General features: G+C 45.7%; 1 long non-coding RNA gene across 1 annotated transcript; it reads right to left on the minus strand.

Annotated features, from left to right (window-relative positions):
* Positions 1-327: 327 nt before the first annotated feature.
* On the minus strand, positions 328-11138 carry LOC144100579 (uncharacterized). The gene is made up of 8 exons (XR_013307743.1): positions 11047-11138; positions 9335-9481; positions 5921-6008; positions 5405-5482; positions 4244-4317; positions 2809-2899; positions 1383-1461; positions 328-491 (listed from the first exon to the last, which is right to left on the minus strand). It is a non-coding gene; the product is annotated as an uncharacterized LOC144100579 (long non-coding RNA).
* Between the last annotated feature and the right edge of the window lie 327 nt (positions 11139-11465).

Genomic DNA, 11465 nt, shown 5'->3' on the forward strand with positions numbered 1-11465 from the left:
GTGACAAAAGTGGTCGCTTGCCTGGGTTCCCGCCTTGAACAGCCTGTGCTTTCGCTTCCTTGAATAAACGGATGGCAGTCTGCAACCCTGGCGCCTTATTAGTTTTTTTTTACCTCGTGTCCTCGTCCTAACGTTCTTCGAAAATGGACCAACTAGACGCCAAGAACGTCCTACCAAATAACTTTGATCTCCAGGAATATTCCAGTGAAGTGGATGAATTTCCTTTCATGGTTTAAATGGAGTCAGACTTATTTTGCGAGGATAGTGGTGGTAAACTTTTATTATGACTTAAGAGTTTTGGCCACAGAGGCACTTGGGGCCCCCGCACGACACCACTACACTCAAACTTTCATGTTCCTTCGGTCGATGACGTCAGCAGCCCGGTCCGTGGCGGTCTTCTGCTGGACGGGGTCCTCAGAGCTTAGCAGGGTCTTCCAGTCCTCCCAGATGATGAGGTGCTCCAGGCCCCGTGAGAGTGGATCCGCCGGCCACTGTAAATTTGTTCTTTAGATCACAAACTTCGTAAGCTCGGGTTTCGATAGGTCGAGTTCGACCAGGTCGACCTGAGCTTTGACGAGACGATGTTGAGCCAATGGGGTCGAGGGGTGAGTGAGCACCTTGGCGGCAAAATAGAACTAAATGAGAACTGTTCAGAATACCAATACGTGAGGGCTGAGAAAGCTGAACGATACGACCACAACAAATATGCAAGCCTATGATTGTGTCAAAGGATGTGTGCTTACCTTCACGTTTTGACAACTGAATCTCCGAAGTGCAAAAAACAATAACATGTGAACAGCTTTGCATGCTAAAAGGTGTCACGACAGCGCTCATCTTATTGGGACGCAGGGGCAGACGAATGGTCCTGATGGTGAAACATGAATGCGCAGTGTGTATTTCATTCTCTGCACATACTACACGCAGGCCATGACATTGGCATTGCTCATTTGCAAACACACGATACCATATAACAGGACCGGAAATGCACAGTCGCTGTTTGAGCACACCGCTGCCCGTATGCGGGGAAAAACCTGAGAACCCTCAGCAGTTTTGGTATGCGATGTCTGCGACACAAGATGCACTGCAGTGCCACGCGATTGAATAAATACAGCACCGTGATCCCCCACTTGGCTGTGTGCGAATAAACAGGCATTGTGCGTACGCTGCTTGTCAGCACAGATTCTAGTTTTTTTTACTGCGCTCGTATGCTGAGCCTCTGTGCATAGGTCATGCACACGAAATAATGTGCTGTCTCTCAGTAGGCCGCTTTGTTAAAGAGCCTGAACAGTGGGCGCGCTGACACTTACACTATGATATTCGCGTTTCAATTCATAAACATGCCTGAGTGAGTGCAAAGAGGGAAACGAAAACGGTTGATTTACTTATGAAGTTGATTCAGGCGCTGGAAGCCGCCGGTACCTCGGTTGGGGGCGAGGTACCACATCCAAAGGAACAGCAGCTCTGCGATGACACCAGGAGAATATGGTTGCTACAATGTAAACTGGTGATTACAAGCTATTTATTACTTGTCATCTTCCGGGTTTAGTGAAGCGAGTGTTTAAGCCAAGCGCTGCGCTCGTACTCCTGTGGTTTAACGGCGGTAGTCGACTAACGCAAAGCATTCCCAAGTATGTGAGCGCAGTATACTCGAGTAGACGCACAAATTTACGCACGCCAAAACTACGGAACGTGGCTCTCAGCTCTGCTTCAGCCTTTTGCATCGATGGAAGGCAGCGCTCACCAGAAGAGTTGTTTTTCAAATTACAATTATTTTCTAGGCACCAGGTGGCCACGAAATCTTACCGAGTGTGACTTGAGATGCTGTCACGTGCTATTTAATTTGATACGAGGTCCTTGCGCTACCGCATAATATGGCGCTTGTGTGCACTGTTCCATCTGCCGCGATGTAACTCATCAGATTTGTCGTGGTAACCGTGCTTCCAATCTTGTATCGGTTAGACGTAGGCAAGATGGAGAAACAATGCAGAAATACAAGGCCCGAAAACAATACAAATATTGGGAATCTCTGTCGAGGCACTGTTGACAATGGCAAAGTGCATAAAATAGGCTGAGAATGCCAGAGCTAAATACAAGGCCAGAAAACAATACAAATATTGGGAATTTCTGTCGAGGCACTGTTTAAAACGGCAAAGTGCATAAAGTAGGCTGAGAACGTCAGAGCTAAATGAAGTGGTTGTTGCGTGGACGCGGGATGTGCAACCACAGAATCTTATTCTTAAGGAACTTGGGAGAAACACTCCTGCCGTCACCTGCGAGCTTCACCAGTATTCTTTTCCCTCTAGATTGATGAGGCGGTTCACGTTGAGTCTCGTCGCACGGCTTAGCCAATGCGGTGGTTAACATCTCTACTCGACTCGATGTGATGTGGAGCGATTTAGATGTACCGTCTTTGCCAACAGTAACCGAGCCACGGTGGTTTTGTTCTTTGCCACGTAATGAAGCACTTATGATGGCCCTTAAGCTCAGAGTTTGTCTAGAGTAAGCTGAACCCTTGTCCACAGTTTCAGACACCTTTAGATCTGCAAGGCTTCCGTAAAGGCTCCGCTATTCTGTTGAGAAGCAGAAACCTGCTGGCCGGTTACTTTTGGAAAGGAGGTACTTAAGATTTTATTTAAATCCAGCTAGCGTTTCCTGCATCAAGGGTCCTTTGTGATTCGTCAACAGTTCTTTCTTCATTCGGACTAGCAGGCGCTGTCGCTTGATTATGAACCGTTTTAACATTTTTTTCCTCTGGGCCCTAGAAAATGTTGCCAATCGCCGACACAATAGAAATAGAACTGAACTCACCGACTAATTTCAGGCCAATGCGCTTAAATCCCGGGTTCTGTTCGGAACTCGCGCTCTGCCCAGGTACCACATCCAAACAGAAAGGCCAATCCTGTAAAAATTACAAAAAATCGGGGTTGCACCCTAATAAGGAATTGTTATAATTTCCACAACAAACACTTCACCGAGTCATCAACTGTAGGGGAGTAGGGCGGGTGGGTGTGAGTAGATAGGCGGTATTTATGGGTGGGTTATTTTTCTTCCTCAAAAGGTAAGATTAAGACCAGAACAGCATGGAGAGGGTATTACTCTTACCACGCAGCCACTTGTTGAGAAAGTCGAAAAACCTCGCCCACTTTTGGCAGTGATTTCAATCGACGTCCACATTATGCAAATGGCGCTGCAGGCGTGACGTTTTCAAAATTTCAAAGCGTCCTGAGTACATTAACGGTAGCTCTATTCTTCGACATTGCAGTCACTCTCCTCATGCTTTATGGGCATTTAACGCCATAGAGCGACTCATCTAATGAATTAATGCCAAAGCATTAGATGGCTCAATCTCAATTTCATGTCCGCAATACGTGTCTGCAAAATGTGTCTGCACTATGACGTCACAACCTGAATGTGTGATTGTAATTCAATATGTCGTTATGAAGACAGATGGCATCATGCCGTTAGATTAGTAGTCACTAATTACAATAAAACATGACAATTAAGAAAATTAGTTACGGTAATGGCTATTGAATGATAACGATGTGGAAGTGATAAGTGACGTCATACCAAAATCATGTGAAAAAGACGCAGAAAGTGCTGAAGTAAGGTTACAAAATGACATACCAAGGCCACACGACAAGATGATGTGAAAATTTCGAAGGAAACGACGCCTGTGTTTCTTCTCTCTGCAAACAGCTGAACCGCGCCGTTAGTGAAGGAAAGTGAAATGAAAGTTGGTTTAAGGAAAGGATATTACGCCTGTATCACAATGCACCATTTCCTTTACCCAAAAAGCAATTTCCTTTTTTTCTCAAATTATTTATCTGCAGAGTTTTCGTGTCATATGGAACCGGGTTTGGTTCCATATCTCCGCATACAACGAAGAATAATCCCTCCTTGACTGAAATCACAAATGCCATTGTACAAGTTCAAAAAAAAATTAAAACACGTACTAATAGTATCAATAGATAATATGTTCTTGCCTTTACAAATGCTGGTTCGCATTATTTACTGTATATGCGCGTCTTTTCGTAGTTTATTTTTTTCCAGCTGGGATTGTTGCACGTGGGCTGGTTTATCATACTGTTCATGTAGGTATAGAGTGCCCTCTTTGTAGTTCCTTTGTGCCTCCTGCTTATATGTAGTATATCACCATGTACGTACTGCAGTGTAAATATGAAATAAAAATGTTTACGTTCAAATGAGATGCATAGTTTGCTCATATGGCCGTTTAAATACGCACCTTGGGGGGCCATCCGCTCGAGGCTGTTTCCAGTCTTGGCCACGGACTGGAAGGAGACATTGGGCTGAAGTCACCTGGAAAAGGGATGACATCAACAAAGAGGGGAAAACGAGACAAATAGGCATAAATTGAGGGACAAATAGGCACATAGACACACAAAAGAGGCCCTTAGTCATTGCAGGAGCACATGTTTTCCCATTTCGCCAGTGCGGGTCGCCACAGTGTTCTCAAACGTTTTGGGAGGCACGGGCAGGCGCGGTTTTGATGGCGAAGACGTGAAACACGAATGTGTAGTTTGTATTGGCATTCATTTGTACATACACCGATACCATATCTCAGAAAAAGTGACCATGAGGAATCCCTGACCAGAGATTTCCGGCGCCAAAGCAGACATCCATATATGTGCAACTGAAAATGAACAGTCGCCGTTTGAGCACATACCCGCGCATATGCGACGAAAAAATTCGAGACCCACAGCAGGTGTCTTATTTGATGTGTGTGGAGGCGATAGGTGACATACTCCAATGTCACGCGAATGGATTAACACAGCACCATGATCGAATACTCGGGTGTGTGCCAATAAATGGGCACGGGAATCTCTCCAGTAGGCCGCTTTGATAAACAGCCCGAACAAGGGGCACGTAGACGCGTACACTATGGCATCCACTTTTCAGTTCATATACCTGCCTGACAGAGGGGACAAAAAAGGCAGTGGCTCAACTTGGCTCACTCTGGAATTCAGCGCAAAGCAACGACGCTTGCTAAGCGTTTGGGACTCGTCCACAGCAGCTCTGCTACTCGCTCGTGACAGCTGCTCACAATACCCACACGACCATGTGTCTATGACGCGGTATCACAAGTCTTACATCACCTTCATTGGATGTCATCGCGAGGCTTCACATTACCCCATCGGATGTCCTTAAGGTCAAAGGTCAGCCCAAAGGTCATCCAATGTCAAAGGCCAAAGGGCAAGTAAATGCGAACTAAAGGTCTTGGGTAGAGGTCAGGGGTCAAGGGTTCGACACCATAAGTGTACCATATATGATCATACACGGCTAACGTGGTCGGGCTGAATTTCGTTAAGGTCATTCTCCGGCTTACGCGACGCTTTCTTTACCCTAGCATAGTGAAGCTTTTCACTTCAAAAAATGGTCGACTTACGTATGAAGTTGATTCAGGCGCTGGAAGCCCCCGTATCTCGGTTGGCGAGGAGGTACCACATCCAAAGAAACGGCAGCTCTGCGATGAAACCAGGAGAATGCAGCTCTTACAACGTAAACTGGTGATTACATGCTATTACTGGTCATCTTACGGGTTTAGTGAAGCGAGTGTTTGAGCCAAATGCTGCGGTCCTACTCCAGTGGTACAACGGTGGTAGTCAAGTGACGCACAGCATGCCGAAATATGCGAGCGCGTTGTACTCCTGTAGGCGCACAAGTCTACCCATGCTAAAACTATGGAACGTGGCACTGAGTTCAGCTCCAAGCTTTTGCTCCGGTTGAAGGCAGCGCTCACCAACATAAAATTTTTTTTTCAAATTCCAATTATTTACTAGGTGCCAGGTGGCCACGGAATCTTTCTGAGTGTGAATCTTTTTGTTTCGTAATTATGAACCGATCTCTGGGCCCTAGAAAATGACGCCACTCACCGACAAAATAGAAATAGAAGCGAACTCACCGAAGAGTTTCAACCACAGGCGCTCTTATCTCAGGCTGTGTCAAATCGCTTCCTGCCCAGGTACCACATCCAGAAAAAAACGCCGCCCCTGTAAAAATGAGCAAAAATAAGGGTTGCAACCTAATAAGCCACTGCTATAATTTCCCCCACAACACTTCTATGGGTCATCAATTGTACGGAGCAGGGCAGGTGTGTGAAGGTAGATAGGCAGTATTTAGATGCGGATATATTGTTTCCCAAAAGGTATGACGATGATCGGAACAGCACGAACCGGGTATTATTCTTAACCCGCCTCCACTGGTGAAGCAAGTTGAAAAACCTCGTCCACTTTTGTCAGTAATCTTAATCGACGTCAACTGTTTGGCAAAGGGTACTGCAGGCGTGAAAGGGCCCTGAATACGTAGCCGGTATGGCTTTCACATATCAGTCACTATGCTCATAATTTATGATTTACAAGGTCTAACGCCCGAAAGTGACTCACAGACTATGAGGGATGCCGTAGTGAAAAGTTCAGGAAATTTCAGCCACCAGGGCTTTAACGTGCATTGACATCGTAGAGTGCACGGACCTCTAGAATTCCGCCTCCATCGAAATTCGACCGCCGCGGCCGGGATTGAACCCGCGCCTTTCGGGTCAGCAGCCGAGCCACTACGGTGGATGAGTATTGCTCAAAGCGGTTTAAACAGGACCTGTGCCAAACTTGGTGCTGCGAGAACACCTCAGGATTGAATTCACCAGCTGAAAGATGTAGTTGTGCGATGAAAATTACTAGACACTTTCGCAACTGAAGTGTTGAGAGGTGAAAGCCGGCCATTCTGTGACAACTTTCACTATGCCGTGACGACTTCCGATGGATGTAACGTTCCACCATTCCCGTGTCTATATCGACGTCCGCACTATTTCGATGCAATTTGGACATTTTTGCGTATAAATAATTAAGTATTCTACAGTCATCAAACTTGGCTTTTAGGTTCATTTTTTCTCCGCTATATGAAGCATCCATTCTTTTTCTTCTATCTATTTTAGTTCCCGAGATAAATGTGTGACACCCTCTGTGAATGCACAGACGACAGTATGGGCCATGAAAGGCTTTCGCCTTAAAATTGGTTAAAGATTACGGTTGCCGGTAGTGTGAAATTTAAGCACAGCTCTTCCCACGCCACCTGCCATCTGTGGCAGGTACCGTATTCCGCTGCTAGCTACGGAGCTAGTGTACGCTGCTAGCCGGGATCTTTCTAGCTGTCACCTTCAGGTTGTCAATTCCTCCGCTCTCCCTGTGGCTGGTGGAGTTTCGTTCTGTTGCTAATTGCCAACATGGTACCGGTCAGGTGGCGTGTTGCAGTGAATCTTTCAAACGCGATGGTAGGCAAGTATGTCATGTTCAGCGTCACAAAGGAGCCCGTGGGCTATTAAAGGTAATGTCATAGCAGTAGAGCAGTCCAGATTAAGTTCATGTGCCAGTTGTAAAGCTCCGGCTCATTATCCTAATTATTGCGAACTTAAACACCACTGTGGGAGGCGGGAAACATGATTTACGGCGCCTAGGCGCACGTCTTGAATAGCAAAATCTTTCCCTGGAGCTGCGAAAGGACTAACAGTCTTGTCTTCAACAATGCGGATAACCTGAATGCATCTCTGCATTATTTGGATCTTCGTCCCCAAGAGCTGTGAAAGGACAAGCAGTCTTCGACAGTGCGGATAACCTGAACGCGTCTCTGCGTTAATTGGAACGTTGTTGCTGGAGCTGCGAAAAGGCTAACAGTCTTAACTTTGACAATGTAGATAACTTGAAGGCGCCTCTCTATTATTTGGATCTTTGTCCCTAGAACTGCGAAAGGACAAGCAGTCTTCGACAGGGCAGATAACCTGAACGCATGTCTGGGTTATTTTGATCGTTGCTGCTGGAGCTGCAAAAGTACTAACAGTCTTATCTTCGACAATGTAGATAACCTGAACGCGTCTCTTCATAGCACTCTTCGGCAGTGCGGATAACCTGAATGCGTCTCTGCGTTATTTGGATCGTTGTTGCTGGAGCTGCGAAAGGACTAACAGTCTTAATTTCGACAATGCAGATAACCTGAAGGCATCTCTCTTATTTGGATCTTTGTCCCTAGAACTGCGAAAGGACAAGCAGTCTTCGACAGTGCGGATAACCTGAACGCATGACTGCATTATTTGGATCGTTGTTGCTGGAGCTGCAAAAGGACTAACAGTCTTATCTTCGACAATGTAGACAACCTGAACGCGTCTCTTCGTAACATTCTTCGGCAGTGCGGATAACCTGAATGCGTCTCTGCGTTATTTCGATCGTTTTTGCTGGAGCTGCAAAAGGATTAACAGTCTTATCTTCGACAATGCAGATAACCTGAACGCGTCTCTCTATTATTTGGATCTTTCCAGTTGTGGAGATGTAGCAGGTAACAGGCAATTGGTATTGTGTCAAAGGGCACAAAATCACTTCAACACCTATAGCCAGCGGTAACTAAGCGCTTTCCTGATATGGTTTACAAACTACAAAAAGCGGCTCCCGAGCAACAGGTTCGCGAAAACCAAGCGGTAGCGAGATTATTTTCCTCCAAGGAAAATAATCAGAGTGGCATTCAGTAGTACATCCAGGTGAATAGCAGGGATCCAGCTCATAACGCGATATACGCAAATGGGAACAATTGTGCAAGGTGGAGTAAAAAAGTTACAGGACTGCACTAGGCCTACTTAGTAAGAGCGGAAACGCGAAAGCCTTTCGCTTTCCTCTCTTTCTCAATTTTTCATTTCATTCTTAGTATTGTTATAAAAATTTCGTTATTTTCATTTTTAATCTGTTTTTTGTTTATTTTATTTTTATATATACTAAGCAATCCTTCTCACGCATTTACATGGTTTTTCTTCGATTCACTCACGCAAAACCTTATTAAAATGCTGCATTTATTTCTATTATTTCAATTTAAATTATTACCTAATTGTAATTAATCAACCAAACTTTTCCCATTTCAAGATATATTCATGCACTCCCAAAGGGAATCATATATTTGCACATATCCCCAGAACGACACAATCGTGCGGATGAAATCTGCGGACGAGTTTTGCTGACGCAACATAATCATATAATGCTTTCGCATCAATTACTCACGGGCATCAGCGGGAAATAGCAGAGGGGTAAAGGTACGTATACAGTCTATGGCAAAAGTAACCAGGCTAGACAATTTGCTTATCAGTTGTACATTGAAGCTATTATGCCAGCCCTCAAGCTCTAAATCTCTGTATGGTAAAAAGCACCCTTGTCCTCACCTTCTGAGAACTTTTTGTTATATAGGGAAGGCGTAAAGGCTCTACTATTGGAATGAGAAGCAAACCATGCAGCCTGGTCACTTTTGGCAAAGGCTGTACATGCACTGCTTCAGTCGAAATTTTCCTTACCAGTTCTCTCCCGCCCTATCCCCGCTGCAAGCAGAGGGAATCCTGCTGATGTGGCGGGATAAGATTCACCCACGCGACGAAGGCACCACTGGTCGAGGAGGCGGCGCCGTTTGCGCTCCCGACACCGGCCCTTCTCCGGCAGTGGCCCTATAAGCAATTAATGATAAAGAATTATGCGGGGGGTAAGCTGCCGTCAAGAAAAGTGGAAGGTTGTCGAGTAAAGTTGCAGCAGGTTTGTCTGGAGGTTCGGGTCGTTTGTAAATATTGAGGAACAGGCGAGGCACAATACATGCTGTCACTCAAGACTTAATGCGCTAAATTACACGTAGTAACAAAGGCATGTTTTCATCACCATTGTTTTCTTGTACCGTCGTCGACTGGAACTATCTTGGAGACGACACTGTACCAACGTCCTGTCCCACAAACTTCGCGCGCAGAGCCAACATCTATTTATTGTCACTATAGCACATGACCAATAAATATTACATACAACACATTGCACCCTCCTCTTTTGTAATGGCCCCCAAAAAGGGGGCTTTAAGGAAATAAAAATGAATTGATGAATAATCCATTTAGCCAACCTTTAATGATTCATTCGCAGAATTCGTGACAAATTACGGACAATCTTTCAACAGCCTAAGTAAGTTTTTTGCTAGAGGTCACTGACGTAGGCACCGTAGAGAGAGAGAGAGAGAGAGAGCGCCTGCGACGAAAGTGGCCGAAAGACTATTCGTACGTGACACCGCTACTTCATAGGAACCAGAGTGTGTTTCCGCGGTGTCGAATTCAGTGTAAGCAAATTTCCATAGTCATATGATCACGTGGTCGTACCACCACGTAGTTAAGTTCGGTTTGACCTCGCCCGAAGTTTTCACACACGTGTGCAAAAAGAGCGACTCGTACCGATTATCCTCATAAAAATCGAGGCTTTTCGTTCATTTGATGGGTACTGTATTCTTATGATATAAAATTATCGTTTTTAAGAACCTTATTTCGCTAAGACCTTTCTTTTCCTCTCACCTACGAGTGCCTGAGAAGATAACCCTCTCTTGCCCTGTCCTGTAGTCAAACAAACGTTACTTCTCCTCAACTCCCCTTTTTCCTTGGAAATTGGTTTTGTTAGTGGCGGGCTCAACGTCCCAAAGGGACTCAGGCTATGAGGGACGCCGTAGTGAAGGGCTCCGGAAATTTAGACCACCTGAAGTTCTTTAACGTGCACTGACAACTTCCGATTTTGATGTGAATGAGACAATAACCTTCAATGCAGCACAAGGTCAAACCGAACTTAACTGCATGGTGGCATGACACAAGCTATAGTAGTATGACCACGTGATCATGACTATGACCATTAGATGCCAGACCTTGACTGCTGACCTTGACATTCAATTTGATCCAGTCTGCACCTGATCTTGACCTACGACCTTGACCCTTGACCTTGACATTTGATTTGAGAGTGGAGACCATGCTTAACAGAGGTTTCGCTTATGTAACTAGGTTCAAGCCACGTTGAACACACCAGCCATTTTTGCAGAAACATAGGGGGGGGGGGGGGGCATGAGGCAATCGCTTAAACTCAATGTTGTACAGTGCTTAGTGAGAATGTGCGAGTTTAGAGAGATGCTGAAGCGGAATAGGAGGTGTACATATATTTAGAATGTGCAAAGCGAGCGGGCCAGTCACTTCCACAACAGCCCAGTATCAATCCTGCTCACCTCCAGCCCATCCCTGTTGCACTGCGGGAGGATCGGTGTCGCACCCACGTGACGAAGGCACTGCAGGCTGCGCAGTCTGCCGCGGCTGTTGTTTGCACATCAGCCCCCGCTATTTCTGCTGGTTGAGGACGAAGCGAGAAAAATTAATGCTGGCTCGCTACGACTACCGCTGTGGCAACATGCACTGAGTGACATGCTCTATGTAGAGAAGCATTGTGATGAGTACCCAATACGATTATAGGCCAGTGAAAAAATGAGTGAGCTGTCCTTTAGCGCACACCTTTTAATACAAGGGTGTGCGCTAGAGGAGAGTAGAGTCTATACTCCTTTCTGCTTAACGTGTACAGCGTCGAAAAGGAAGCAGCGCGGGCCTCCACAAAGCCGAAGCAAAAAAAAAATCATTTGCACTTACGTCTCCT

The sequence above is a fragment of the Amblyomma americanum genome, chromosome 8 (genome assembly GCF_052857255.1).
Source record: "Amblyomma americanum isolate KBUSLIRL-KWMA chromosome 8, ASM5285725v1, whole genome shotgun sequence".
NCBI lineage: Eukaryota > Metazoa > Arthropoda > Arachnida > Ixodida > Ixodidae > Amblyomma > Amblyomma americanum.